Raw genomic sequence first — 26,542 nt, forward strand, 5'->3', positions numbered from 1 at the left:
TCTATTTTTCCCAACAATTTATTTAAAACTTTTGTATCCAGGAAGCAAAAACAATACTTCATTAATTGCCTGATTAATGGGTTCTGATTTCTGATATTCCTGGGTTTTATGTACAATTTTACTACTAAGTAACTTGGCGACTCCTGGCAAATTACTTAATGTCTCTACACCTCTGAAAAAGGCTTATCATAGTGCCTAGTGAATAGTAAACACTCAAAACATTAACCATTCCATTAGTGCATATGGTCTACAGTTTTCTTTCTGTCTTAGTCCATTTGGGATGCTATAACAAAATACTGCAGACTGTGGAGCTTACAAACAATAGTTCTAGAGGCTCAGAAGCCCAAGATAAAGGCTCCAGGAGATTTGGTGTCTGGTGAAGATCTGTTTCCTGGTTGAAAGATGACTTTCTTTCTCTCTTACCTCACACAGCAGGGGGGAGGGTGCTCTTGCTCTGCTCTCTGGGTTCTCTTTAAAAGGGCACTAAAGCCATGAGGGTGGGGTCCTCTTGACCCAATCACCTCCCAAAGGCTCTGCCTCCTGATACCATCACTTGGGGGTTAGGATTTCAACATGAATTTTGGGGGAAAAAAACATTCAATCCATTGCAATTTCTCTTTCTTTTGTATACTTTCTTTTCTAGGTTTCAGTATTAAAATTTTGCTAGATTTAGATAACGTATTGGACAAGATGTTCAACTTTTATGTGTTCTGAAATAGTTTCTGCTTAAGTGTTTGACAGAAATCTCACTTAAAATTGCCTACACGGGCTTCCCTGGTGACACGGTGATAAGAATCCGCCTACCAATGCAGGGGACACAGGTTCGAGCCCTGATCTGGGAAGATCCCACATGCCACGAAGCAACTGAGCCTGTGTGCCACAACTACTGGTCCCGCACTCTAGAGCCCATGAGCTACAAGTACTGAAGCCCACACGCCTACAGCCCATGCTGCGCAACAAGAGAAGCCACCGCAATGAGAAGCTCATGCACCGCAACGAAGAGTAGCCCCCGCTCGCTGCAACTAGAGGAAGCCCACACACAGCAACGAAAACCCAACTCAGCCAGAAATAAATACATAAATAAATTTATAAAAATACAATAAAAAGATAAGTTAGGACTTCTCTGGTGGCGCAGTGGTTAAGAATCCGCCTGCCAATGCAGGGGACATGGGTAAGAGCCCTGGTCTGGGAAGATCCCACATGCTGCAGTGCAACTAAGCCGTGCACCACAACTACTGAGTCTGCGCTCTAGAGCCCGCGAGCCACAACTACTGAGCCCGTGTGCCACAACTACCAAAGCCCGCGCGCCTAGAGCCCGTGCTCTGCAACAAGAGAAGCCACCGCAACAAGAGAAGCCTGCACTCGCCACAACTAGAGAAAGGCCACGCACATCAGCGAAGACTCAACACAGCCAAAAATAAATAAATAAAAATTGCCTACACAATGTGGGGTTTGTTTTTTTTTTGAGGGAAAATTTGGGTACTTGGTACACCTTGAGCAAATTTCATTTTCTATCAAAAAGTGTGTGTGTGTGTGTGTGTGTATGTTTACCAGAGAGTAAAGAGGACATTCCAATAATTTCTTAGAACAAAATCATAGTGGATAAATCTTACTATTAAAATGTATTTCAATAATTGATTTTAATTGTATCTCATAAAAATAATGAATTTAAACATAAACGGTCAGATTTAAATTAATAAACTGTGAATATTTGAGTCACAACACAATTAGCATACATTTAACATGATAATCCTCATCTTAAATCATAAGATATTATTTGAAATGATACTTGAAATGATAATAAGTAAGCATTAAAACAAACATTCGAAATGATAATAAGTAAGCATTAAGACAAACATTAAAAACAAAGGACAATTTGTACATCAACTTTCAGTTTTAGCTGAGTTAAAAGCTTCAGCCATTACTAAAATCTGCCTGTTAATCAGAAGGCCACATGGCAGGAGAGAATGCAGTCATTTTCCTGGACACTTTTAAGTAATTTTCCTAGATGAAAATGATAAAGAAAAATAGTACAAAATTCAGAAACCAAGTCATGTGCCATGTTTATCAAAAAAGCTGATGAAATGAACCTAAAAATGGAAATTTAAAATGGAAGAAAACTGATTTGATGATAAGCAGAGAATAAACATGTACCATATGGCAACTTTAGCCCATCTTCCTAAAGTGTGCTATAAACATAACATTAGCACAAGTGACTCTGAGCAAAACGTTCCAAAAGGTGATTTTGCCTGCAGGATTATTACACTTGGTAAAGCTTTGAATTCATTTTCAAAGGCCATTGTTTCTGACACTTAAAGACTGTATCTGGCCTTCAACATTTTTTGGCTCACTCCACATTTACGGTAATATTCTCCAAATTATTTCGACACTCGACATGATTAGACCAAACAAAAACAGCATACTCCAGCATATTTAAAACAAAGTAGCATAAGATTCATGGTCAGCCCTCTAGGATTTTATATTCTAACTGAGGAAAGATGATAAATATACTAAAAAACAAACAAACTAGGTCAGATAGACTATAACACAGCATGTAACCAAACATAGATTTGGAGATCTGACGATCAGGAAGAGTTCCAGGCAAGGAGAAGGGAGAGTGTACAGAAAGATGTGCTATGAAAGATGAAGGAAAATATCAATCTTGTAATGAAGAAGGAACAGAATTTCTCAGATAGAAAAACAGTGGGAATAAGGTTCAGAAGAGGAAACACATGTGGGAAGTGAGGGATACTGAAGGAATTAATGTGACTGGAAGGGAAGGTTACTATCGCCAAGCAGTGAGAAAGGGGACAATCTATTTGAGATTAGCTGATGGCCCACTCTGGTATTTCAAGCTTAGGCTCTAGAATACAGTAAGACATAGTTTGGACTTTTTTTAAAAAAATGACTGTAATTCATTTTAGTTAAAAGTATCACATACACAAAAGAGCATATGTAACATATGTGTAGTTTAAAGAGTCATAATAAACAGCCACTGTAATTTCCATCGAACTGAAGAAAAAGAAAAATCACCATTACCTCTGAAGCTGCCTTATGATCCCCTTCCCAGGTAGGTGGATTAAATAGAGAAGTGTCTGTGTTTTGGTGAGATTAGTCAAGTATGTTCAGGAGCATTTCCAGGGAGACACAAAAAGACATGCTTTAGAGAGCAATATGAATCCTGGGGGCCTTAGACTAAGAAAGGAGAAGTAGGAATATAGAAGAAGGGAAAAACCTATAGTATACTGTTATGAAAAAATCGGAAGGCAAATATGACTCAATCTGCTGTGTTTTTTTTGCTTGTTTATTTATTTATTTATTTTTGCTTGTTTATTTTTGAAGTTGTTTTAATTTGACTTGTTCTGGCATTAATGAAACAAAATACTGGTACCCCTAATAGAAATAGGAAAAGAGAGGAAGGTTTGAAGGGAAAGCCTGTGTTTTAGATCCATAGTTGAGGGAATGAGACATTTAAGTGTGAAAACTACATCAGTAGAAGAAAATGCACAATGAAGCCAAGGTGAAGGATAGGGGTTCAAGAAATAATTTCCCAAAACACCTGCTGAAGAATTTGAGACTACATGAGCCTTTTGAGAAGTAAGAAGTAAAGAGTTAAGATTTGAGGCTTGAGAGCTAAGAAGGAACCAGAGGGAGGGATTGTCAGAAGTAGAAACACAGGGCAGAGGGGTAACAGAAGCACCCTGTGTCACAGGCAAGTAAAGACGACAGCTTTGGGAGAAGGGTGAGTTGTGCGGCCTGAGAACACACCTGCATGTTTTTCAACATCAAGTCAGTTGGAGACTTTTGTGAGAGAGAGTAGAGGGGCAGAGTCCAACCTGATGGAAGCTGACAAAGAAAAGGATGAAAAAGAGAAAGTGATTGTGCAGGGACTTCTTCCCTCACTTAGAATTCCAAAGGAATGTCATATATTTAAGCTTCTCTTATCCCCAGTAATTGGCATTAAAGGGCAGCAGAAGTCCACAGTGATCCCTTTGGGTCATGGGAGGAAGAGGAAATTTCCTTGGATTGTAGCCATGTAATGATATTTCTGCGGCGGAAACCCATAAGCAGCCCTCTGGCACCTAGAATAAGCCCAGAGCAGTGCTGAGACATTCATAACCTCTCTCTCCTTCCAGCCTCTTCACGCCTTAAGAAGAAGAAACAAAAACCAGTACATATTTCCTATTCAGTTGCCAAAGTGCCAAAGCAGTTGGCCTTTCCTAAACCTCCCTATGCCTCCTTCTCACAAATTGCCTGTTATCTAGTGCAGAAATTCTTGACCTTGGCTGTGCATTAAAGTCACCTGGGATGCTTTAAACCAATGGAAAGCTTTGGACCTGACCTCTAGAAAATCTGATTGAATTGTTCTGGGTTAGAGAATATATATATATATATATATATATATATATATATATATATATAATATAATTAATATATATTATATATTTATATAATTAATATAAGTATACATTATAATATATATATATATATATATATATATATATAAACTCTCATGAGTGCTCAGGGTGAGAATCACTGCTTAAGAGTGACCTCACTGATTTTCATGGGTCTCCAAAAGTCATTCAATTAACAAAGTCTTAGAACCTAGCATTGGTTCATTATTTTTCAAGGTATTAAGGAGCATATTTAAAGCAAGATGTGATTGCCATCCATAATTTGCTAGATGGAGAAATAAAACAACATTCCATATAACAATTTTAAGAACATCAAAAGACATACATGACTCAGAGCTGAACTGTATGATGACAATAATGGGAGCTAACACAGTCAAAACTATATGCCTGATGCTACTCTTCAAAGTGTGGGAGAGAATATTCTAGCTTAACATAAACCTGGTAAGACTATAAAGCAATGAAGCGTGGAGTAAAATTCTTTAATCTTCCATGCATTCTTTACCAACTGGTCAGTGTTTGCCTGTGAATTCAGCAACTACTCTCCACAGGCAATGCTGTGAACTTCTTCCACAAGAATAGCAAGTGTTGATGGCAGAACATGGGCCATACATGTACTATTCCTTACCTGACATCTCTACCTTAATTAGCTGCTAGGACAACTAAGTCCCCTCTCTGGATTCTAACGTACACACTTTGCTCTTGGCCAGTGTGACATTCAGAAGAATAAAGTCTGTTATGCGCAGGGGTGTGGTCTCCTCTCTCCAGTCTTCCTTGCAGCCTACCTTGCACATGAGAGGTGAGGACAGCCTTCCATGGTATTCTCTCTAGTCTGTTGCAGCCGCCTATGGCTTAAACTACTGCCCTCATCAATCTGATCTTATTTGAAGCTAGTATATCCATTGCACTATAGCAAAGATGGGAGTAGAGCAAATAAGAGAGAGCTAAGACATAGCCAAAGAGCACATGCTTTGGGGTCAGAGCCCTGGGCATAAACCTTTGGCCCCTCCATCACTCATCTGCTAGGTAACCTTAGGTGAGTTACATATTTCTCTGTGCCTCAGTTTCCTCATGTGACAAAGGAGTTGAGAATAAAAATAAGACCCAGTTGGTTTTGAGGTTTGAATGAGCTCTTAGAACAGTGCCTGGCAAACAGTAAACATGCAGCAAGTATAAACTATTTTTTGTTGTTGTTTATAATCTTTTTTTTTCTTTACTTCCTCCCTCCTTCTCTCCCTCCCTTCCTTTCTTTACTTGAGTGTCTCTGTGTGTGTGTGTGTGTGTGTGTGTGTGTGTGTGTGATACCATAGTATTAAAGTTTGTCAAAGACCTGCTCTATGTATTCAATCTAAAAGTCTACACCCAAATTTCAGGAATAGTTTTCTAAGAATAGCCACCAAGGATTTTAGAGGAGAAGTTAAATTCTTGCTGTTTTAAATGTGGTCCATGCATCTACAGCATCAATATAACATCACCTGGGAGCTTATTAGAAACACAGAATCACAGTCATCCATACCATCCATACCCTTCACCCCTATCCCTGCCCTGCCAGACATACTGAATCAGTATCTACATTTTAACAAGATAACCAGTGGATTCAAATGCACAGAATGAGATTTGGGGCTTTTGACGGAGCTGATGAGGCTTTGGACTTTGAGTTGATTCTACAATGACTTTTGAGGATCTTGGGATGTGGGATGAATGTGAATCTTTTTGAGCCAGAGGGAAAACTGTGATAAGCAGAATTATCACCCCTTCCCCCAAAGATGTTCACATCTAAATCTCCCAAACCTGTGAATGTATAATGGCACAGAGAAGTTAAGGTAGTAGCTGGAATTAACGTTGCTAATCAGCTGATCTTAGATAGTGAGATTATTTTGGATTATCTAATCCCCAATGTAATAACAATGGTCCTTAAATATGGAAGAAAGAAGCAAGAAGAGTCAAAGGCAGAATGATGCAAAATGAGAAGGACTCAGTTCTTCATTGCTGGCTTTAAAGATGGTGGGGTGGCCATGGGCCAAGTGCTGCAGGCAGGCAGCCTCTAGAAACTGGAAAAGGCAAGGAAGCATATTCTCCCCTAAAGCCTCCAGGAAGAAATGCAGCCTTGCCAACACCTTCATTTTAGCCCAGTGAGACCCATTTGGACTTTTGATCTGCAGAACTGTTAAGAGAAATTTATGCTGTTTTAAGCCAATTAGTTTGTGGTAATATGTTAAAGCAGCAAAAGAAAACTAATACAGAGAAGCACTGTTCCATGTATTTCAGTTTAGCTCTGTAGAGTCCTATACTGGTATTTTGGGACAAATTTCCTGCTGCAAATAAGGTATTACTTCTTGCTTGCCTGCTCTCTTTCATATATTCTTGCTTTCAAAAATGGAAGACTAATGCATTAAAAAAATCCCCAAACCTTATTTAGCTACTGCCCTCAATTTTTTCCCACAGTAAAATTTAAAGTTTTCTGTGTTACTTTCAAGTCTGCTTCCTGATCCTTTGTCTTTTCATGAAAATGAGAATATGGGGTGAATTTAAAAGTTCAACAATAAAAAGAAAAAAGAGAGCAGAACCTAGTATCCTGGAAAATTTGTTCTGTTTCTGAGTAATCATAAATTAATTATATTTACATGTGTCCATAACAGAGATGGGTGATACTTTCACACTGGGGGAAGGGAAAGGTGAATAAACTGTCTGCGTCACTGCTATAATGTCCACAGGGGACCAACCCTGCCCTCCTCATGTCCGCATTCAGTGTGTATTTGAAAAATCATTCTGACAGGCATTATTCTCCACTGCATTCTGAGTAAGGTGAAGAAGCAGAGACTTATTACGCTGAAATTATTAGGAGGGCACTTAGACATGTCAAGTAATTATATACTTTAATATCTTTAAGTAAAATAAGAAAAAATAATATCTCTTGAGAGATGTTTCCCTTTTGTCATAGTTACATTGTCCTTTGTGTAAAACCAAAACTTGCCCTCATGGATCACAGTTTTGATTCTGTGATTTTGATTCTAAACCTGCAAGGTGGCACAAATTGTATTCAAGAATTCACATAATGGTGAAATTCTTCCAGAAGGATCAGTTCAAGCCAATAACACTAAGAGGATGTTGAGAAAATGAACAGTTAAGCTTTCAAAATTGCTGAGTATAGATGTAATTTTCAATTACACTACCAATGACATTTTCCACGGCAAAAAAAATACACCGAACCTACAGATAACGAACAAACGGAAAGTAAAAACTAGCAAAATGCCCACGGATCATACTGCATAATTTGATACCCACTGATTATAAAGCAGTGTGTCTGTGTGTGTGAGTATTCATGTAATTAAGAATTTAGGTATGAGATTTGACTTAGGGTTCTCTATCATACTAGGTCATCTAAAAGGTGAATGTCATGTCTGAGAATATCAACAAGGTTTGGTAATTATTATGCACTTATTTATTTAGCATTGGTTAAAGTGGAGATACTGAACTATGCATATCAGTAGGATAAAAGGTACAAATTAGAGAAATTTCCTTTAACCTCCATCTCAAAGGCTTTTTCTAGGCCTTCCCTATGCTTGAAAGGATAAATTGGATTCAGGGTCTCAGTAAGATAATTTTACTTCCCTTTTTAAGTTTCAAATATTCTGAAAACATAGCTCAGATCCCTCATGTAATTAGCATCAGACTAATCTTCCTCCAGTACCATTTCCATCACCACCCCTCCCTTGCTTAAAATGAAATGGCTTTATGTTTCTCACTGCATTACTGATTCGAGAAACATTTGCTGAACAGCAACTATACAGAAGACATAGTGCTAGGAAGTGGGCAGGAAAGGAGAGGTGGGGATATTAACAGAGGAGAAGTAAAATATGGTTCAGGTGCTTACGGTCTAGTAGAAGACATAAAACGTGCATAAAATTACACTAGGTAGAATGTGACAAATACTGTAACAGAAGAGGGAGAACTTCATGCAGAGTTTGGGATCTCAGGCGCAACTTGACGGGTAAATATAAAATGTGAGAGGCAAAGCTAGAAAGAGGCAGGTATTCCAGGCAGAAAGAAATGCCCAGAATCAGAAAAGCAAAGGGCGGTTTAGAGCATAGCCATTCAGTTTGATTGGATCATGGAATACCCAAAGGGGATGTACAGAAGTGTGCCAGGGAAAATGTGGAAGGTGAGTCAGGACCTGTGTGGATTAGACACTTGCTTAGGGAAGCTGTATTCAGCAGACAGTGAACAGGGAGGAAACGGAAGCCTTGGAGCAGAGGTGGTATCAGATCATGGCCAGGTTTTGGGAAGATTAATATGTCAATGGTCTGCAGAGGAGCAAGGACACTAGCCAGAAGGAGTTACAGGGATTCTAGCAGTGGAAGCAAAGAGAAAAACAAATGCGTGCTACAGACCTGACAACTTATGCAAGGAGAAGTTACTGAGAAAAGCAGTCAGTGGTGACACTGAACCCTTACAAGTGACTGGAAACCAGCTGGCACCATTAATGATGGCAGATGACCAACAGGTGTGAGCTGAGCAGGAGGAACAGTGAATTCTGCTCTGGATATATTGAGCCAAGAGTGCCAGTGGGATATCCAAGTGGAAATATCAGCAAGTGGCTAGAAATGTGCTTCAGGATTAGAGAAGTCACCCACCACACGGGTAGTTCCTAAAGGCATGGGAGTGAAAAGGTCACCAACAGAAAGAGTAAAGAGGCCATTTGGAGGTCCTCTAAGGGATGGAAGAGCCATGGTCAAAGAGGAGGCAGGAGTTCAATGGAAGCTAAGGAAGAAGTGATGTCCAAATTGAACAGTTTTTAAACCACTATCAAAAACTGCAAAGATGACTATGGAGTAGGATACAGACTGAGAAATAATAACGAACATTTATTACACACATAGCATACATCAGGCACTACGTTAAACAATTTCTGTGTACGATCTCATTTATTCCTGACGCCAAATCACAAAAGGTAGATTCTACTGTCGTTGTACAGATAAAAAAAACTAAGGCTTTCGGAATTTAAGCATCTTGTCTGAAGACATAATGTTAGTTTTTATTGGCAGAGCAGGGATGCATTCAGGGCGGTTGGACCCCCGATGATCATTTTCCCACAGTTAACAAATTCCTTGTGCCCACATGCCCCACTGCTGTGAGGTTTCTTTAGCTAAAATGTCCCTCACTCCTCAAAACCAGCCCACAGAGCTTAATTCAAGAGCCATCATTCCCATAACTCTGACTCTCCAAATATCCTCTTTATAACATTCACAGCATTTTACTTCTCAAGACGTAGAAGACCAATTAGTTTTATGTAACGGCCTATGTTATGCACCAAAGATTTAAGTGCATTGTTCTCTCCTCAGTTAAGTAGCTGGTGCCTTCAGACAGAGACTTATCACCTTGTATACTTCTTCTGTACCCGACAAAGCAATTTGTCAGTGAGAGGTGTGGTATACCCAGTGAGGAAATATCTGTCGTGAATGAACCCATTCCTCCAGACTTTAAAAGAAATCAGAATTGTGCTGAGGGTTAAGTGAGCAGAAATGTTCTCAGTTATATGGATTTACCAGGATGGTTCTAAGAGAGCAGAAAGATATCCTCAGCCCACCAAAAAGCTTGAATTGACAATGACTAGGAAGGAAAGACCCTGCTCATTGGGTGGGGCTGAGGAGGGCTGTTCCAAGCTAGAAGCTCTGAAATTATACCTGGCTTCTCACGCACTTATCAGACCCCTGAGACTGTTAGCAAATTATGGCATACAATCTTTCCAATGGTTGAGACGTTTAAATTTATTTTAGAAGGCTTTCTTGCCTTTCATTCTTTGGTTTCTGAAATCTGAATTTTTCCCCTTTCTAGGGAGTATTCTACAAAAAAATGTCTCTCAAACAAAACTTTACTTTTTTTTTTGGTAAAAAACAAAGATGAAGTCTTTCTTTAGAGTAAGGCTGAGACCAACTCCAAAATTTAAGCCTCTCCAGTTCCCTGGCTTGTCTCCATCCGGCAGCACTTCTCAGGTACAGACTCAACGTGACTTCTTTTCCACTCAGAGGGCAAAGGAGCTGCCCACTCGGCAAAAGCTTGACTGCCCTTGGGACTAGGGACACCTTATTTGATCCAGAACATCTAACTTGACAACTGCCAGAAAGCACGTCTTCCCCCTGCTTTGAGTGCTTGTTTTCAGCTTGTTTAAATATACTCCATAATATCATTCCAAGCGTATCTGAGAAAGCAAATGCCAAACTAAATGCATTTAAAACCGCTGTTCCTTTCATCATCTGCAAGGGAACTTCAGTTTGATAGAAATGATAGTATAGTATATGCAAACATCTAAAAAGTTTCATTTCGGTGAAAAAAAGACTATAGCAATGAAGCTTTTTACAACTGAACTTTCCTCATACACCATAAGTTTTTATCTTAAAATTTTCTGTAAATAATCAGCATTTATCTCTCTGAAATATTAAACTGAACAGTGTTCTTACACAAGCACAGTTTTATATCCTCTCCTAGGAAAAAAAGTAAAGTGTTCCTTTAATTGCACGGAAATGAATCTGGCATCACAAACTCTGTCACGGCAAGGGGACCATCTTATTCAGCTTTAGCTCCATCTTGTTCAAGTGAACAAAAATGTGGGTGGTTAAAATTCCCAATCCTGTGATCAACGTTCTGACATATTTTCCAGGAAAGGTGATAAGCCTTTGGAAGCAAATAGCATCCTTTGTGGATCTTTAGTTTAATACTTTAGAAAGATGGACAGTTATAATTCAGACAATGAACAAAGATGTACCTTTATGCTCCCTCTGAATGTGTGTGTATTAACAGTCTTTTCTATGCAATACTGGACCAGCTAACTATAACTCGAACTTCAGATGTTTATTCTTAGGAGAAAAAAATGTTTCTATTTTGGACTGTAGAGCTCTCATCAGCATTTAGTTTTAGAAATAGAAACTTTTTAAACTCAGAATTTCTAACAGTAAGACAGATTCTCATTTTGATGATGACAGCTGATTTGGGGAAAATGTTTATTTCCATTTTAAAGTCTTCAAAGACACACATATAATAACTTTCCACAGTAACAGTATTATCAGGGGGGGGAAGGCATAATGCAGTTTTAGATTCAGTTTGCACAATTCTTCAAGGGGCTTCCTACTTTCTTTATTGGTTTGGTGAAATGGGATACAGAGCTCCTGTCTCACTGGTGGCTTGAAACCTTCTCCTCTTACCCTCCTCCTCTTAATTTGTATCCTTTGGGGTACTTTCTTGTTTGAGGGGAGAGGTTCTCCCCAATTCAGCTGGTGACCTGCTTGCTTGACTTGCCTGACTCTGGGCGAACTAGCAAACACCAGGATTCTCACAAGGTCTCTGGGTGGAGGCATTTAGGGGAGTGACTACAGGAAGTGTGGTCAGTTTGGAGAGGGTTGGGGGCTTTAAGCTGGTGCTCTACATTCTGATGTGATATCCAGCTACCCCTGTGAGTCAGTCAATTGTGACAAATGTACTTCTTCGGTCTTCTTCTCGACATTCAGAGTACTCTAAGCATCCAGTTCTGATGGCTGGATCTTTTTTCCCATTGTCTGTACTAGGATACAGACAATCCCCTCTACATCTGTTGCCCCATCATGATTTTGCCAGGTTTCCCCTCACTGGTGAGCCACAGACACTAATCAGGGGCTGGGGCCTTGCTATTATCTGACAGATGTTCTGGATTCCCAGTCAAGGGGTTTGTCTGTAGGTCATGTAACTCTACTAGCCAACTACCAGCTATGTGACCTTGGCCGGATTCATAAACTTCTCTGTGCCTCAGTTTTTCCATCTGTAAAAATGGGAATGATCGTCATGTTACTTACCTAACAGAATATTTTGAGGATTCCTTGTAATGTAATTAAGACAATACTTGGCACTCAGTTAAATACTCCAGAAGGAAATCCATTATCATTACCCTTCTTTCTACCTGAGGTTAAACAGGGTTGATGCTGACCATGGCACAGAACTTACTACCAGCTGACTGTTAAGAATGCGCCACGGTATTGTTGTCAGAGCCTTCCATCCCATTCCTAAAGCTCAGTCTGTTTTACTTCGTTCTCTACAGCCTGACCTTGACTACCCACTCCCTGCCCCAGGTTCTAAGACCTGCTAGCCTGAGCCCTCCTAAGCATTCAGCCACCCCGACTCTTTGGGCATTTCTTGAGGCTGATGTCACCATCTACAACATATTTCTTTTCATAATACGGACTTAAAAATTTTATCAGAATAGAAAACTTCTTGTGTATTCTTAGAAAACACACTTTAGTCTCTTATGATGATATACTGATAACAGAAGTACAGTACTTGAAGCTATTTTACCAGTTGTGCTAAAGCCCAGTTGAAACTGGCTGTCTTCATATTTTTGGTGGGAAGAGAAACTGGTTGAGATTAGGAGTGGAGAGGAGAGAAAGAGGGAAAAGGGATTAATCATGTATATACTTATCTCTTTACAACAGCTCCACAGGCTAGTATCACTGGAGGCTCAAAATGTTTTGCTAATTTCTTCAGGGTCAACAGCATGAGGCCCAAGTTCACCTAAGACTCCAGCACGATTTGTTGTAGGTGGAAAGGGGGCCCTCTATGTGGACAGTCCTTGAGTGGGGTAGAGAAGCTGTCTTCAGTTATCACAACCACTCTGACACATGACCTGGCACTTCACAGATATCTCAATACCAGAATTATCATCATCGATTGCATATTCATGTGACATTTGTCTTCTGATCATTTTCCCTGTTACTTAGTAACTGCTTAAGAGTCTAATGTTAAAACCAATCACATCTGGCACAATTCACCCCCATCCTGTGCTCAATATCTGTCACTGAAATCAGTAGAGGAAAACATAAACATCCCCTCATAAGCATATCCATTTGTATATCCATTTGCTGTCTTTAAAACTATTTCATATCCATAGTCTCATTTCATCTGCCCATCACTTGTAGTAGTTTCCTAATACAAGTTTCCTTAGTTTCCACTAAGTTTGTGCTGTTGTACCACAAACTTAGTGGCTTAAAGCAACACACATTTATTACCTTATTGTTTTGGAAGTCAGAAGTCCAAAATGAGCCTCAGTGGGCTAAAATCAAGGTGTCAGCAAGTGGCATTCCTCCTCGAGTTCCCAGGGGAGAATCAGTTTTCTTGCCTTTCCAGCTTCTAGAGGTGGCCGGCATTCCTCGGCTCACGGCCCACTCTTCCATCTTCAAAGCCAGTAACTCAGGCCAAGTTCTTTTCATGATGCTATCTCTGGTTCTCACTTTCTTGCCTCTCTCCTCTGCATTTAAGGACCCTTGTGATTATATTGGGCCCACCAGGATAATCCAGGATAATCTCTTTATTTTAGAGTCAGCTGATTAGCAACTTTAATTCCATCTGCAAGCTTAATTCTCCTTTGCAATGTAACCTGACATTTTCACAAGTTCCAGGGATTAGGACATAGACAACTTTGATAGAGCATTACCAAAGGTGGAGGCAGAGGTTTTTCCAGGAATGGATTAGGAAAATGAAATGAGAACCATTTAATCACTTGCCCATGGCATAGTTATAAGAAGTGCCAACGCCAGAATTATAACTTAGTTATACTGATGTCCAGTGTACTGGTATTGGACAGGAGTGCCCACTAGTAAACTCCTTTATTCCTGAAACTTTTAAATCCAGGCTCCTCTCTCTTCTCACGTTCTGAATGTCATCCACTCCCCTGGTTTAATTATCCTATGAATGTTTATACTCCCCAAGTCATCCCTAGACCCAGCATCAGTTATGAGCTTTAGATTTGTATGACCAGCTACTATTCCATAGTTCATTTGTTCAGTTCACAGGAGCCTTAGATGTCATATATTCAAAGTCAAACTCATCAATTTGATTTTTACAAATTAAAGGGTTATGGCAACCCTGTGTCCAGCAAGTCTATAGGCGCCATTTCTCCAACAGCACTTGCACACAGCTATGAGAGCTTAATTGAAAAAGATGTTTTCCCCTCCCCATTGCCTACCTTAATAAAGAGGCAGCCTTCCCCTAGGGCTTTTAAAGATGCACATATACAATTCTAGGTAAGTGTTCCACCAGAATAACTAACATGTTAAATTTTCATGGATGCATATAAATGCAATATTTTAAATGTAAAACTTAAGCCACACAGCCAAGCTTTGAGTACCACTTAAATCTTCCTATGATGATACTGTGTGCTTGAGATAAGTGACCTTATACGTTATCCCCATTACAATAATTTGGGAGGGGCATTTTAGGAATTTTAAAATGTCTTCAAATGGAGTTCACAACAGACTTCCCACTCATTTTAAAAAATTCTGCTCAAAAGAAAATGAAGTGTCCCAGCAAGCCTTTAGTCCAAGTGTACCTTTTGGATGATTTAATCTCTGCCTTTAAATCCCTCAGTGTACACAGTTAAATAAAAATTAAATATCCTTAGAACTTTAGGTTGTCTTTGCACTTAACCTCATTTGTGTTCTTATAAATTTATTTATTTATTTATTTTTGGCTGTTTTGGGTCTTCGTTTCTGTGCGAGGGCTTTCTCCAGTTGCGGCGAGCGGGGGCCACTCTTCTTCGCGGTGCGCGGGCCTCTCACTATCGCGGCCTCTCTTGTTGCGGAGCACAGGCTCCAGACGCGCAGGCTCAGTAGTTGTGGCTCACGGGCCTAGTTGCTCCGCGGCATGTGGGATCTTCCCAGACCAGGGCTCGAACCCGTGTCCCCTGCATTGGCAGGCAGATTCTTAACCACTGCGCCACCAGGGAAGCCCCTCATTTGTGATCTTAGAAGCAAGAGAGTGCTGTACCTTAAGGACTGGGTTTTAATCAGGGAAAACTTCACAGAATGACTGTTCTTGAGGTTGCTTCAAGGGAAAGGATTATTTTTATTTAGAGGCAGGCGAGAAAGAACTGCAAAATTTGGTGGCCATCAGAAAAAGGAAATTTAAAATGTTTGATTAGCAGGGCAACCAGAATATTTTTTTTTTTGTAATGAAAGTTTAGTATGACTGTAAATTACTGGAAACATGCACTGTGTTTTTTTTTTTTTTAAATAAGGATGGCAGTGGCCTGATATGACACTTATCCACTGTCTTCGACTTCCCCTAATTCAAGATACCCTGAATGCTACTCCACAAGCACTGAATTCTAGAATTTAATTAGATCATCTAGCTGTTATATTGTGAGCAGACTGTATGGGATCAAGGGCAGAAGCAGGTAAGAGATGATGTTGGCTTGAACCAGGGTGAAGGCAGTAGAGAAAGGGAGATGCGATCGGCACTTGGATATATGTCGAAGGCAGAATAGATATGACTGATGAGCAGAGGTAGGGTATGAAAGAGAGAAAGCAAAGATGACTCCAAATTCATAGCCTGAGCAACAGAAAGTACGGAGTTGCCATTCACCCAGAAGGGAAGAGTATGAGAGCAGCACGTCTAGAGGAAACTAAGAGGAGTCCAGTTTTAGACGTGTTGCCCTTGCAAAGCTTATTAGACATTCCAGGTGGAGGTGCTGAGGAGGCAGGTGGATATGACAGCCTGGAGTTCAGGGGGGACATCTTCAAACTGGAGAAAGTTTAGAGTGAATCTGTAGGGAAATGTCAGAAAAGAGGAAGATTGCCAGGCAATGAAAACTGGCACATATTATCCTAGATCTTAAAAAGGGGGAAGAAAGTGGGGAAATGATAGACCAATAGATTTACAATATAAATTTCTTATTGGATTATTAGACAAGTTGGGAGCCCTGAGGGAAACAAAAATAGGGATCAGTTCATTCATTTCAGCCAAATAAATTCACTTCGTCTTAGGAGTAAGTGTTCTTTTTGGTGTATACAGGAAGACAAGGGAATAACCAGAGCACGAAGCATCTTGTTTTCTGCAAAACACACGTTAGAGTGTCTTGGGTTAGCCCAATAAATTAAAAAACAAAACAAAAATAATACGGGCTGAACTTTAAACATATAAACTGCTGATTAATGAATTCACATGCATCACTAGGAAAGCATCTAGTAATACTCCTTTAAGCCAAGTACTTATCTATATTTGTGCACATGTACAAGGTTTTATTGGTTTTGCTTATTTTTCAAATCATTATTTTGGATGGAGAGATGAAATCTGAAGTACATACAAAGTTAGGAAAGGCCAGGTATTTATAAGACGTGAAAACTGAGTTCCCCAAATTTTGAAATAAAATCTAGACTACAGACTAAAGCTGATTCCTTTGTTTCCCATCTTCTACCAGGTTCATACTTTTAGATGTCTAGAAAGACTGCTAATGGTTATAAGGTTTCTTTCGGAGGTGACGAAAATCTCTAAAATTAGATGGTGATGGATGCACAATTTTGTAAATATACCGAATACCATTAATTATGCATTTTAAAGGACTGAGTTTTATGGTATATGATTTATATGTCAATAAAGACATTTTTAAATGTCTATAAGACCTGGCAGAAAATCAACAAAAAATAAATGAAGTGAATCATTTATATTATTTCAACACATTCTGCTTGAAACATGCAGCCGTTTCAATTTTTTGTTTTCTGTCATTTGCTAGAGATATAGTTGCCACTCAATATTTCTGAATGATGGGAGATACAATTTGCAATTGCAAAGATTAGTGGTAACTGACAACGCAGCCTCAGTGCCAGGAAGACAACAGAGAGTGGAGATGACAGCAGAGTGGAAGATCCATCAGAAGAGAGGCTGCTTGCTGCAAGTAGTGGCTGCCATGGAATGTTGAGCCTGAGAGCCAGGCCCTCTGGATTTTCAAGAAAATTCTGGAATCCAGATTTTATGTGAAATCTCTGTATTTTGAAATGTCTGCTCTAAGTTTCTGGAAAAAACAACATTTTGTTGGCTCAGTAAAGCATGTCTGCAGGTTGTATCTGGCCCATGCACTGCCAGTTTGTTGCCACATTTTGATACATAGTCAAAGAAAATAAAAATCATGTGCCCGTATTTAAGTCCACTCCTCCTCTGACCAGATAATTTAAAATCTCAGTATTAAGAGCTAAAACGTGGGGCTGCATCTTTTGAAAACTATTCTTACACTGTGCTCCAAGGGAGACGGCCACTTCTACTCAGTTGGCAAATGATAGCACCAACACACCTCCCAGCGTTACAACAGCATAATTGAATATATGTACGCAAGATTAAACATTTAATAAAAAGTTAAAACGTCATTTGAATTACTATTTTCTAAAATAAGGATGTCTGTATCATGTACGCAGATTTGCTTTTAGTAACATTTTAAATTTCATGAAGCAAAATGTTTTAGGGCAGCCCCTGATTAACAGTATTTTCTCCCACTGCAAACATCTATTTTATTAAAATCTATTTGCAAAATAACTTTGGAGGAGAGGCAATATGGTAGTAATATAAAATTCTGTTTCATGAACTGGACTAAAATAATTTTAGGTAATCACACTTCAGTTCTTTTTTACTTTTTTTTTTTTTGACATGATTGTGCTTGAATTTCTCCAGTAATTTCAGCAAATGCATTTTTAACTTTAACAAACAGTAAGCCTTAATGTATTCCTGTTTGACATAACAAAATTGTACAACTCCCACAGCTTTCTACTTTTTTGATATTATATAAGAACCCTGTAATTTTATATGCCAGAGAAGACAGAGCACCTGAGAATAAATGCCTATTCAAACTTGCAGAGCAATATCTGAAGCAGTATTATGCATTTCTAAAGTAACCTGAGGTCAAAATTCACAAGGAAACAAGAGATGCTCAAAAGAATTTACTGAAATATGCCCTTCTGATTACACCCTGTATTTCAAACTTTTCTAAAACCTGTTATCATTAATGACATGGGATCTGCCAAGCATCGATATTTGGAGCAATAACCCAGTGTTTCCTCACTTCAAAGATTTGGATATTTGAAACTAAATTTTGGGAAAATTGAAAAATGATATGCAAACATAAATAAATGTTTCTAATTACTATAATCTGGATCATGAGATACTATATAAAACCTTTTAAATTACTAAAACTAAGTAAAGTAGACATAGTTTCCTAGGATGTCCTTTTTTAATGAAGAGAGCAAAGTAACAAGTTTAACAGTGTTATTTATAAGGAAAGCTTTTTACAGTTTTGAAATTTTGTAAAGCAAGCTTTATCAAGCTCTATCGAGCTTGACAGGGAAGGAATGAGATAATAGAAAATGATCTATTACAAAAAAATCCTAGATGGTAGATAGTTTGGCCGTTTGAATTAATTTCTGCCTTCCCATGTTGCCAATGAAGTTTCAATGCTACAAGGAAATCTTGGCTTTTCCAATTCCTTTGCAGCTCTCTAATCATGAAACATTTATTACTCTTAAAATTGGGAGAGGGTCTACCCTGCTTATTGGAAGAACATCATCCTAACCCTCTGCCTGAAAGCACGTAGAGCCATTTGACAATGCAAAGGCCTTCCAGACACAGCTCCAAACAGTATCTCACAGCACTGACTGCTAGTTTGTGAGTCCTGACAGTCGACTTAATCATGAATCACTTGCCCTAAAATTAAGGACAAAATCAACAGCAGCTAGGACTCCATAAAAAAATCACAAAACACAAAGCTCAGCCTGTACTGCCCTCAAGAAGCAAAAGAAATTTTGTTTGGGACAAATGAGGAAGGTATTTTCCTGTTAGATGCTAAAGTTCAAATACAGATTCATGTGGTCAAGTGCAGCTTTTTAACAAAGGGCATAACTCAGGATAAAATTTGCTGACTTTTTTTCACTTAATTCAATATTATGAATATTTCCATGTCAGTAAATATAGATCTCCTTAATTCTACCTTCTAATTATTAAATAATATTTCCTGGCAATGAAGTATCAAAATTTATTGGGTCATTAAGGACTTATTATAGTGGATTTCTAATTGGTTGCTAATAACCTTGAAAGAGTATTTCTACATGTGAGAGTCTTTCTAAAAAAGGTTTTGCTAGAAGTAGAATTGCTTGGTCAATGAGTTTGCTTTTTAAAGATTTTTGAAAGGAACTACCAAGTTGCCAACAAAGGAACTTTACCAATTTGTTTTCCAACCAACAATATGTGAGGTTGCACACTTCTCTGAGCCTTATCTGTACTGGACACTGCCTGGCTTTTTTTCGGCTACACCTCGCGGCTTGTGGAATCTTGGTTCCCCGACCAGGGATTGAACCCGGGCCCCCTGCAATTGAAGCTTGGCGTCCTAACCACTGGACCACCAGGGAATTCCCCCGGCTTTTAAGTCTGGACAATCTGCTAGATGAAGGCTATATTATATTAATGTGCATTTCTTAGATTAAAAATGAGGTTGAACATCATTTCAAATGTTTATTAATAGTCTCCCATTTGTTTGCACATATTTTTAGTTCTTCTTTTGTGAGCTATCCAGATCTTTGCATACTTTTCCTTTGATTAATTTCTCTTGTTCTGATTTCTGAAGGAGCTCCACAAATATCCAAACTCTCAATCCTCTGTCTATTATGGCAAAACATTCTCCAATCCTTGCATCAGTGCTTTATATTTATGGCTTTTTAATTATTCAGAAGTTAAATATTTTAATAAGTTCGAATCTGGCAACAATTACCCTTATGGATTTAGAGTTTTGTGTCACACTTCAGAAGGCTTTACCTAAAATTTATAGATTTGCTTCTTAGCTCTTGACTGTTTAAATTTATTTTCTAAATGGATATCCAATTGTTCCAACATCACCTATTGTATAATCCATTCTTTTTTCTATTGATTCAAAATTAAACTAAATTTTTCTACACAAATATGTCTCTTCTTGACTATATTTTTCTACAGATCTGCCTTCTACAAGTTAAAATCACATTGTTTAATTATGTAGATGTATAGTATGTTTTGATATCTGGAGGAGTAAATGCCCTGCCCCTCTATTATTTTTCTTTTACAAGGTATTTTAAAATTTTTATTATGAAAATTTTTAAGCCTGAAGAAAAAATAGTACAGTAAACTTCCATTCCCAACACAAGATTCAAAAACTATCAAGAGTTTGCTACATTTGCTTCACCTATCCCTTTCAATTCTTGTTTTTACTTCTACTGAAGTATTTTAAAGCAAATTCCATACATTTTGTCATTACAGCCCTGAGTATTTCAGAGTGAATTCCTTAAAATACAAATGACATTTTCATATGTAATCACAAATGCCATAATAACATCTAAATGAAACTAACAACAACTTCATTTCTTGGTCATTTCTATTCCATAAACAAATGTCTCCAATAGTTTCAAAACTTCTTTTTACAATCGATTTGTTTGAATAGGTCCAAACTAATTCAATACATCACATGTGGTTGTTATGTCTCTTAATTCTCTTGGTTGAGGGCAGATCCCCCTCCTTTTCCTTTCCTTCCTTCTTCCCCTCCTTCCTTCCTTCTTTCTTTCATACCACTGATACATTGAAGAAGCCTAATCACTTCGACATCTTGTTTTCTCATTTAACTTATTCCACTTTCTCCCATATTTCTTATTAAGAAAAGTTAGCTCTGGAGGCTTGACTGGATTCAGGTTCAACTCTGTTGGCAAGAACACTTTATGTTCAGGTGCTGGTTACTTTTATATGTCGACTTGGCTAGGCCACAGTACCCAGATATTTGAGCAAACATTTATTCTAGATGTTTCTGTAAAGGTATTTTAAAGGTGAAATTAACATTAATATCAGTAGACTCTGAGTAAAGCAGATGACCCTCCATAACATGGGTGGGCCTCATCCAATCAGCTGAAGGCCTTAACAGGAAAAGACTGACCTCCCGCGAGGAAAGAGGGAATTCTGCCAGCAGACTGCCTTTAGACTCAAACTAAAACATCATCTCGTCCCTGGGTCTCCAGCCTGCTGGTCTACCCTGAAGATTTTTGGACTTGCCAGTCTCAATCACATGAGCCAGTTCCTTAAAATCAATCTCTCTCTCTCTGTTGGTTATGTTTCTCTGGAGAACCCTGTCCATATAGTTCAGTACTATGTACTTCCTTCTGCGTGACATCTGGAGACTCACAGTATCTGGTTGCCTTACTTTAGTTACGCTGACTGATGCATAGATTCAGTTGATGACAGCCTGATTTTTCCATTTTGGTTCCCCACCAAAATTTCACCTAATGCAGAGGTTCTCAAAGTGTGGCCCTCAGACCGGCAGCATCAGCATCACTTGGAAACACGTTAGAAATGCATATTCTTGGCCATACCTTAAACATTCTAAATCAGAGATTCTGGAGGTGAAGGCCAACCATCTGTATTTTAACAAGTTCCTTGGGAGACTTTGAGGCACACTAAAATTTTCAGAACTGATGCTGTAATGGTTTCATCCATTGATAAACACTGCCTGAATCAATGATCTCATTAGAGGCTGCAAAACAGTGGTTTTAATTCTATCATTCATTCTACATTGTTAGTTGGAATATTTCTATAAAGAATATCTTTTCCTCATAAACTGGTGCTATCTGGCTATTTCGCAATGCAGTCAGTATAGGGAAGGCAAAATAAATTCTTAATTCTTTCCTTTTACTTGCTATTATTTTTCATAATTAGTGCCCTACTTATTTCCAGTAGTGTTCAATAACTATTTATCTATTTTTTTCTTTTTTTACTCTAGGTTTGTCTTAAATATCATGAGCTCATAGTTTTTTTAAATATATTCAGTGTTTCCATAAATTGGACTTATTCCTTTTTGATGCTTAAATTGTGCCACATTTACTCAATCGGAAACTCTTCATGTTGGCTCCTGTATCTTTCTGACAAGACTCATTAGTTTTTGATAACTTCTTTACTTCCTGGCACAACAAAATATCACCGGCTTATCTTGTATATTTCCTGTCTCAGACATAAATCCTCCAACCTTCTAAGAATCACCTGAAAAGGCCATAATCTGAATACGCCATATAGTCTTATACTTGCACATTTTCCCTTCTAAATCAGCTTTTCAGATTAAATCAAAGTCTCTTAAACATTATTAAGATTGCAATAAATTCATGGTTACTCTGGGAAGAACTGAAATGTTTATTTTATTGAAACTTCCTATCTAGGAATATGGAAATATCTCCTTTGCTCTTCCTTTTAGTGCCTTTCAGCAATGTGTAACAGTTTTCTTTTAGAGGCATTAACATTTCTAAGGTGTACGCCTATGTGCTTTATAGATTTCTCCCATGATTTATGTTCTGTTATCTCACCTTATTCTAAACCCTCTAATCACTCTAAGAGCTTTTCAGTTAAATTCCTTAGATTTAACTATTAGAGAATCAAATTGTTTTAAAAATTAATAGTTGGTTTTCTTTTCAATACTTACATACAATTTGTTTTACATATATCATTAGCAAAGACCTCTTGTACAATATTTAATAATGATGGCATTAGACCAGTCTACTGTGTTTTATTTCAGATTTTTATGAGAATGATTCTCACTCTACTGTTACATGAGATGCTTGATACAGGTTTCTTAAAATACGCATTATAAAGTTAAGGAAGTTTATCTTTATTCCTAAGTTGCTAGATTTACTGCATAAATGGATGCAAAGCTTTTCCAGTACCTGCTGAGCTGATCATATCATTTATTCTCTTTTAATCTATTAATGTAAGAAATTATATCAATAAATCTCTAGAAAGTGTGCAGTCTTTCACTCCTAGAATAAACCCCATTTAGATTTTCAAATGTATTAGTAAGAATAATGCATAGTATCCTCTTTAATCTTTTGTAATTCCCTTATTTTATTGTTCCTTTACATGTTCTTGAGTGGAATGATGAATTCATTATTTCTAAACATTCTTGTATTCTAATAGATGAATTTAAGAATACATATTTTCTTCTTAAGACCGTACTGGAAATATCCTAAAAGTACATGATGTACAGTGCTCTCTATCAGTCATTTCCAAATAGTCTATCATTTCATTGCTTGCTTTTTTTCTTTAACTTGCATTTCTAGTACAATCTTCTAAAATTTCCAAGTTGATAGATTTTGTTTGTCCTTTAGATTTTTATTTTATCTTATTGCACTGAGGTTAAGGAACATAGCTTGGATGGTTTCTACTTTCAGGAATTTATTAAGATTTTTTTTTGCCATGTAGTCAATCCCTGATCTTTTCCCATGGGTTTTTGATCATCCTTTGTCTATGCTTTCTCTTTAGCTACCTCGTCTCCATTTACTGATCCTCAGCTCATGGAGCTATCCCATTTAAATCCAGAAGTCTCCCATCACCTTCCATGTAAAAACGATGATAACATTTATGACTAAATCTACCAGATTGTGGACTAAAGCTAATGTCTCCTTTTTACTTTCTGCCTTTCATCCTTCAGGAAATCTACTTTGCCTCTGTGAAGCTCCCTACTACATCAAGTATGGCAAGTAAATTATGTGGCCACTGTTTTGGTATGCAGATCATGCAGAGTGTTACATGTGAATCATCATACTCCATTGGATTTTGGGGGTGTTTCCAGTGTTCTTAACTGAAATGAACATATAAAAATCTGTGAGCTCATAATATGTAAAACAGAGTGAAAAAGAAACAAATAAATACCTGTTAAACACCACTGGAAATAATTAGAATACCAACTAATTATTGTACACACACACACACACACACACACACACGCATGCACAGACTAACACACAATTCAGTCCATGCAATTTTTGTCCTGTCAAAGCTAAAGATGTTGTATTGCTCTATCAAGAATATCATATCACTGCGTAAACATGTATAAGTTAAGGAGATGAGAGAGCTTTGCATTGGCAAGAATGGAAAATCTCTGCTGCAAAAGAATCAAAGCATACTGTACTTCAGAACTGCAAGGTGCCATAGCCAAATCCTTTGAATTATATTAACAGGCTATCCTCAGAAGAGGATAATTTGAATAATGATCCTTCATTAAGTAGGTTCCCAGAAATAAAGCTTATTTTCAACTTCTTGACTCTTTAATCCTTATATTCTACAGATTGTAAGCAATTAAAAGCCCTTAGGGCAATTGAAATTGTGTATGAAAAACCCCCATGGTATTTTGTATACACTAATATCTTCCTTATCCTCCCTTCACCAAACCTTTATCCTCTAGGTGAACAGAAAAGCCAAATTATCTTATTTTTATTTTTTCTTTTATTTTTCATCTACTTTCTGTCTCTAAAATTGTGCCTATTCTGGACATTTCGTACAAATGGAATCATACAATATGCCACACTTGCGTCTGGTTTCTTTCATTTAGGATAATGTTTTCAAGGTTCATTCATGATGTAGCATGTATCAGAACTTCATTCATTTTTATTGAATGGATATATCATGTTTTATTTATCCATTCATTAGTTAATGAAAATTTGTTTTTTCCTATTTTTTGCTTACAATGAATGATGCTGCTATGAATATTTGTGTACAAGATTTTGCATGAACGTGTTTTCTCTTGGGTATATACCTAGGAGCAGAATTGCTGAGAAATTTTGAGGAACTGCTAAACTCTTTTCCAAAGCAGCCATATCATTTTACATTTCCATCAGCAATATATGAAGGTTCCAATTTTTCTATATCTTTGCCAAAACTTGTTTTGCCTATTTGATTACAGCCATTCTAGTAGGTATGAAGTGGTACCTCACGTGCTTTTGATTTGCATTTCCCTAAAGACTGATGATATTGAGCATATTTTCATGTGCTTATTGGTCATTTATGTAACCCCTTTGGAGAAATTTCTATTCAAATTTTTTGCCCGTTTTTAATTTGGTTTCCCCACTTCTTTTTAAGCTTTTTAACTTCAATGGAGACTCATTCCATATGTTCTTTATTCTTGTTCACTGATGCGTGCTTTTTAAGAACACTGTTGTTAGATGCTATTCAAGTTATGAATTTTAAAAACCCACATAAACATTCATTTGAAAAATTTCTCTTTGGGTTGACAAGTAATAATGATCATGTTCTAAATTGATTATCATCTGTATCATATTTAAATCCAAATCTGACTTAAGTGCCCATGATGATAATAAGTGTGGAATTTTAATATACTCAATGATAATTACTTAGTGAACATTTATTGCCATATGGTGCACAAGGCACTGAAGATGATAATAATCAGAAGAAAAGTTAAAACATGTATGAAGTTGACAGTAGTATCTCATATAATCTTTACCAAAAGTCCTATAATATTACTATTACATTTGCATATTAGATAACCATGGCCCCTTTACTCACAGAGTATCATTTACTTTAAAACCAATAAACATGTTGTTATAAACATAGTGTTAGTGAAGGGAGCACCTGGTAGGAAGAGCTGCCTGACCCAAACCCGGTGTTTCAGGTAAGACTTCCTGGAGGAGGATACATATACCCAGTGATAAAAGATGAATAGAAGTTGGCCAGGCAAGTCAAAAGAGGATGGAGGTGCATATGAATAGCACAGGTTGTAAGACTAATAGGTGTAAAGGGGCACTGGAAGTAAAACAGGATATTATAAACATTGAAAGAAATGAAAGAAGTTCCATATGTCCATATTCTAGAGTTGGGTAGGGTACGGAGTGGAATAGGGGGCCATGTGGCTGGAGAAATAAGCAGAAGGCAAATCACAGTTTCCTAAAACATGTAAGAGGATTTATCCTTGTGCTATTGAAGGGTATTATACAGAGGAATGGCATGATCCAGTTTAGGCTTTAGAATTTACTAGGATTGCATGATGGAAGAGAATGAATGAGAAGGGACAAGACTAGAGGCAAGGAAACCAATTAGGAAACTATTCCAATGATACAGGTGGGCAAATATGGTGATCTGAACTAGAAAACAGTAAGAGATGCAGATATTTAGTAAAAGGTAATATCCACAGAACTTGCCAATTTATTACATTCATTCATTCATTTAACTTATATGTATTGTGTTTACTAGTTGTCAGGCTCTGTTCTAGGCAGTGGGAGTAAAGCATAAAGAAGAAGTAAATTGTACCTGCAAAGTGAAAAAATAAAAGAAAACACATCCCAGAAAAGAGGAGACTTTAGGGGATTAAGTATTTAAAGGATGACATTAAAAAGTATAATTAGGATTATTTTGCAGTCTTAGGTGGGCAAACTTAAATGATTTAGAGAGTCGAGATAACTATTAGGGTTTAAACCCTGCAAGACTTTGTTTTAGTGATTGTATGACTACTGTTATAAGTGCATAAATATTTGAATTTTTAAAAAAATTTATTTCAAAATTTATAC

General features: G+C 37.6%; 1 protein-coding gene and 1 non-coding gene across 3 annotated transcripts in view; both read right to left on the reverse strand.

The window, feature by feature from the left end:
* Nucleotides 1-26,542, reverse strand: part of PRKD1 (protein kinase D1) — a 329,482-nt gene that overhangs the window by 112,080 nt on the left and 190,860 nt on the right. The gene's annotated exons all lie outside the window — the stretch shown is intronic.
* TRNAL-CAA (transfer RNA leucine (anticodon CAA)) lies at nt 19,525-19,597 on the reverse strand. Its single transcript has one exon. It is a non-coding gene; the product is annotated as a tRNA-Leu (tRNA).

Source organism: Balaenoptera acutorostrata, chromosome 3, assembly GCF_949987535.1.
Source record: "Balaenoptera acutorostrata chromosome 3, mBalAcu1.1, whole genome shotgun sequence".
NCBI classification, from domain to species: Eukaryota; Metazoa; Chordata; class Mammalia; order Artiodactyla; family Balaenopteridae; genus Balaenoptera; species Balaenoptera acutorostrata.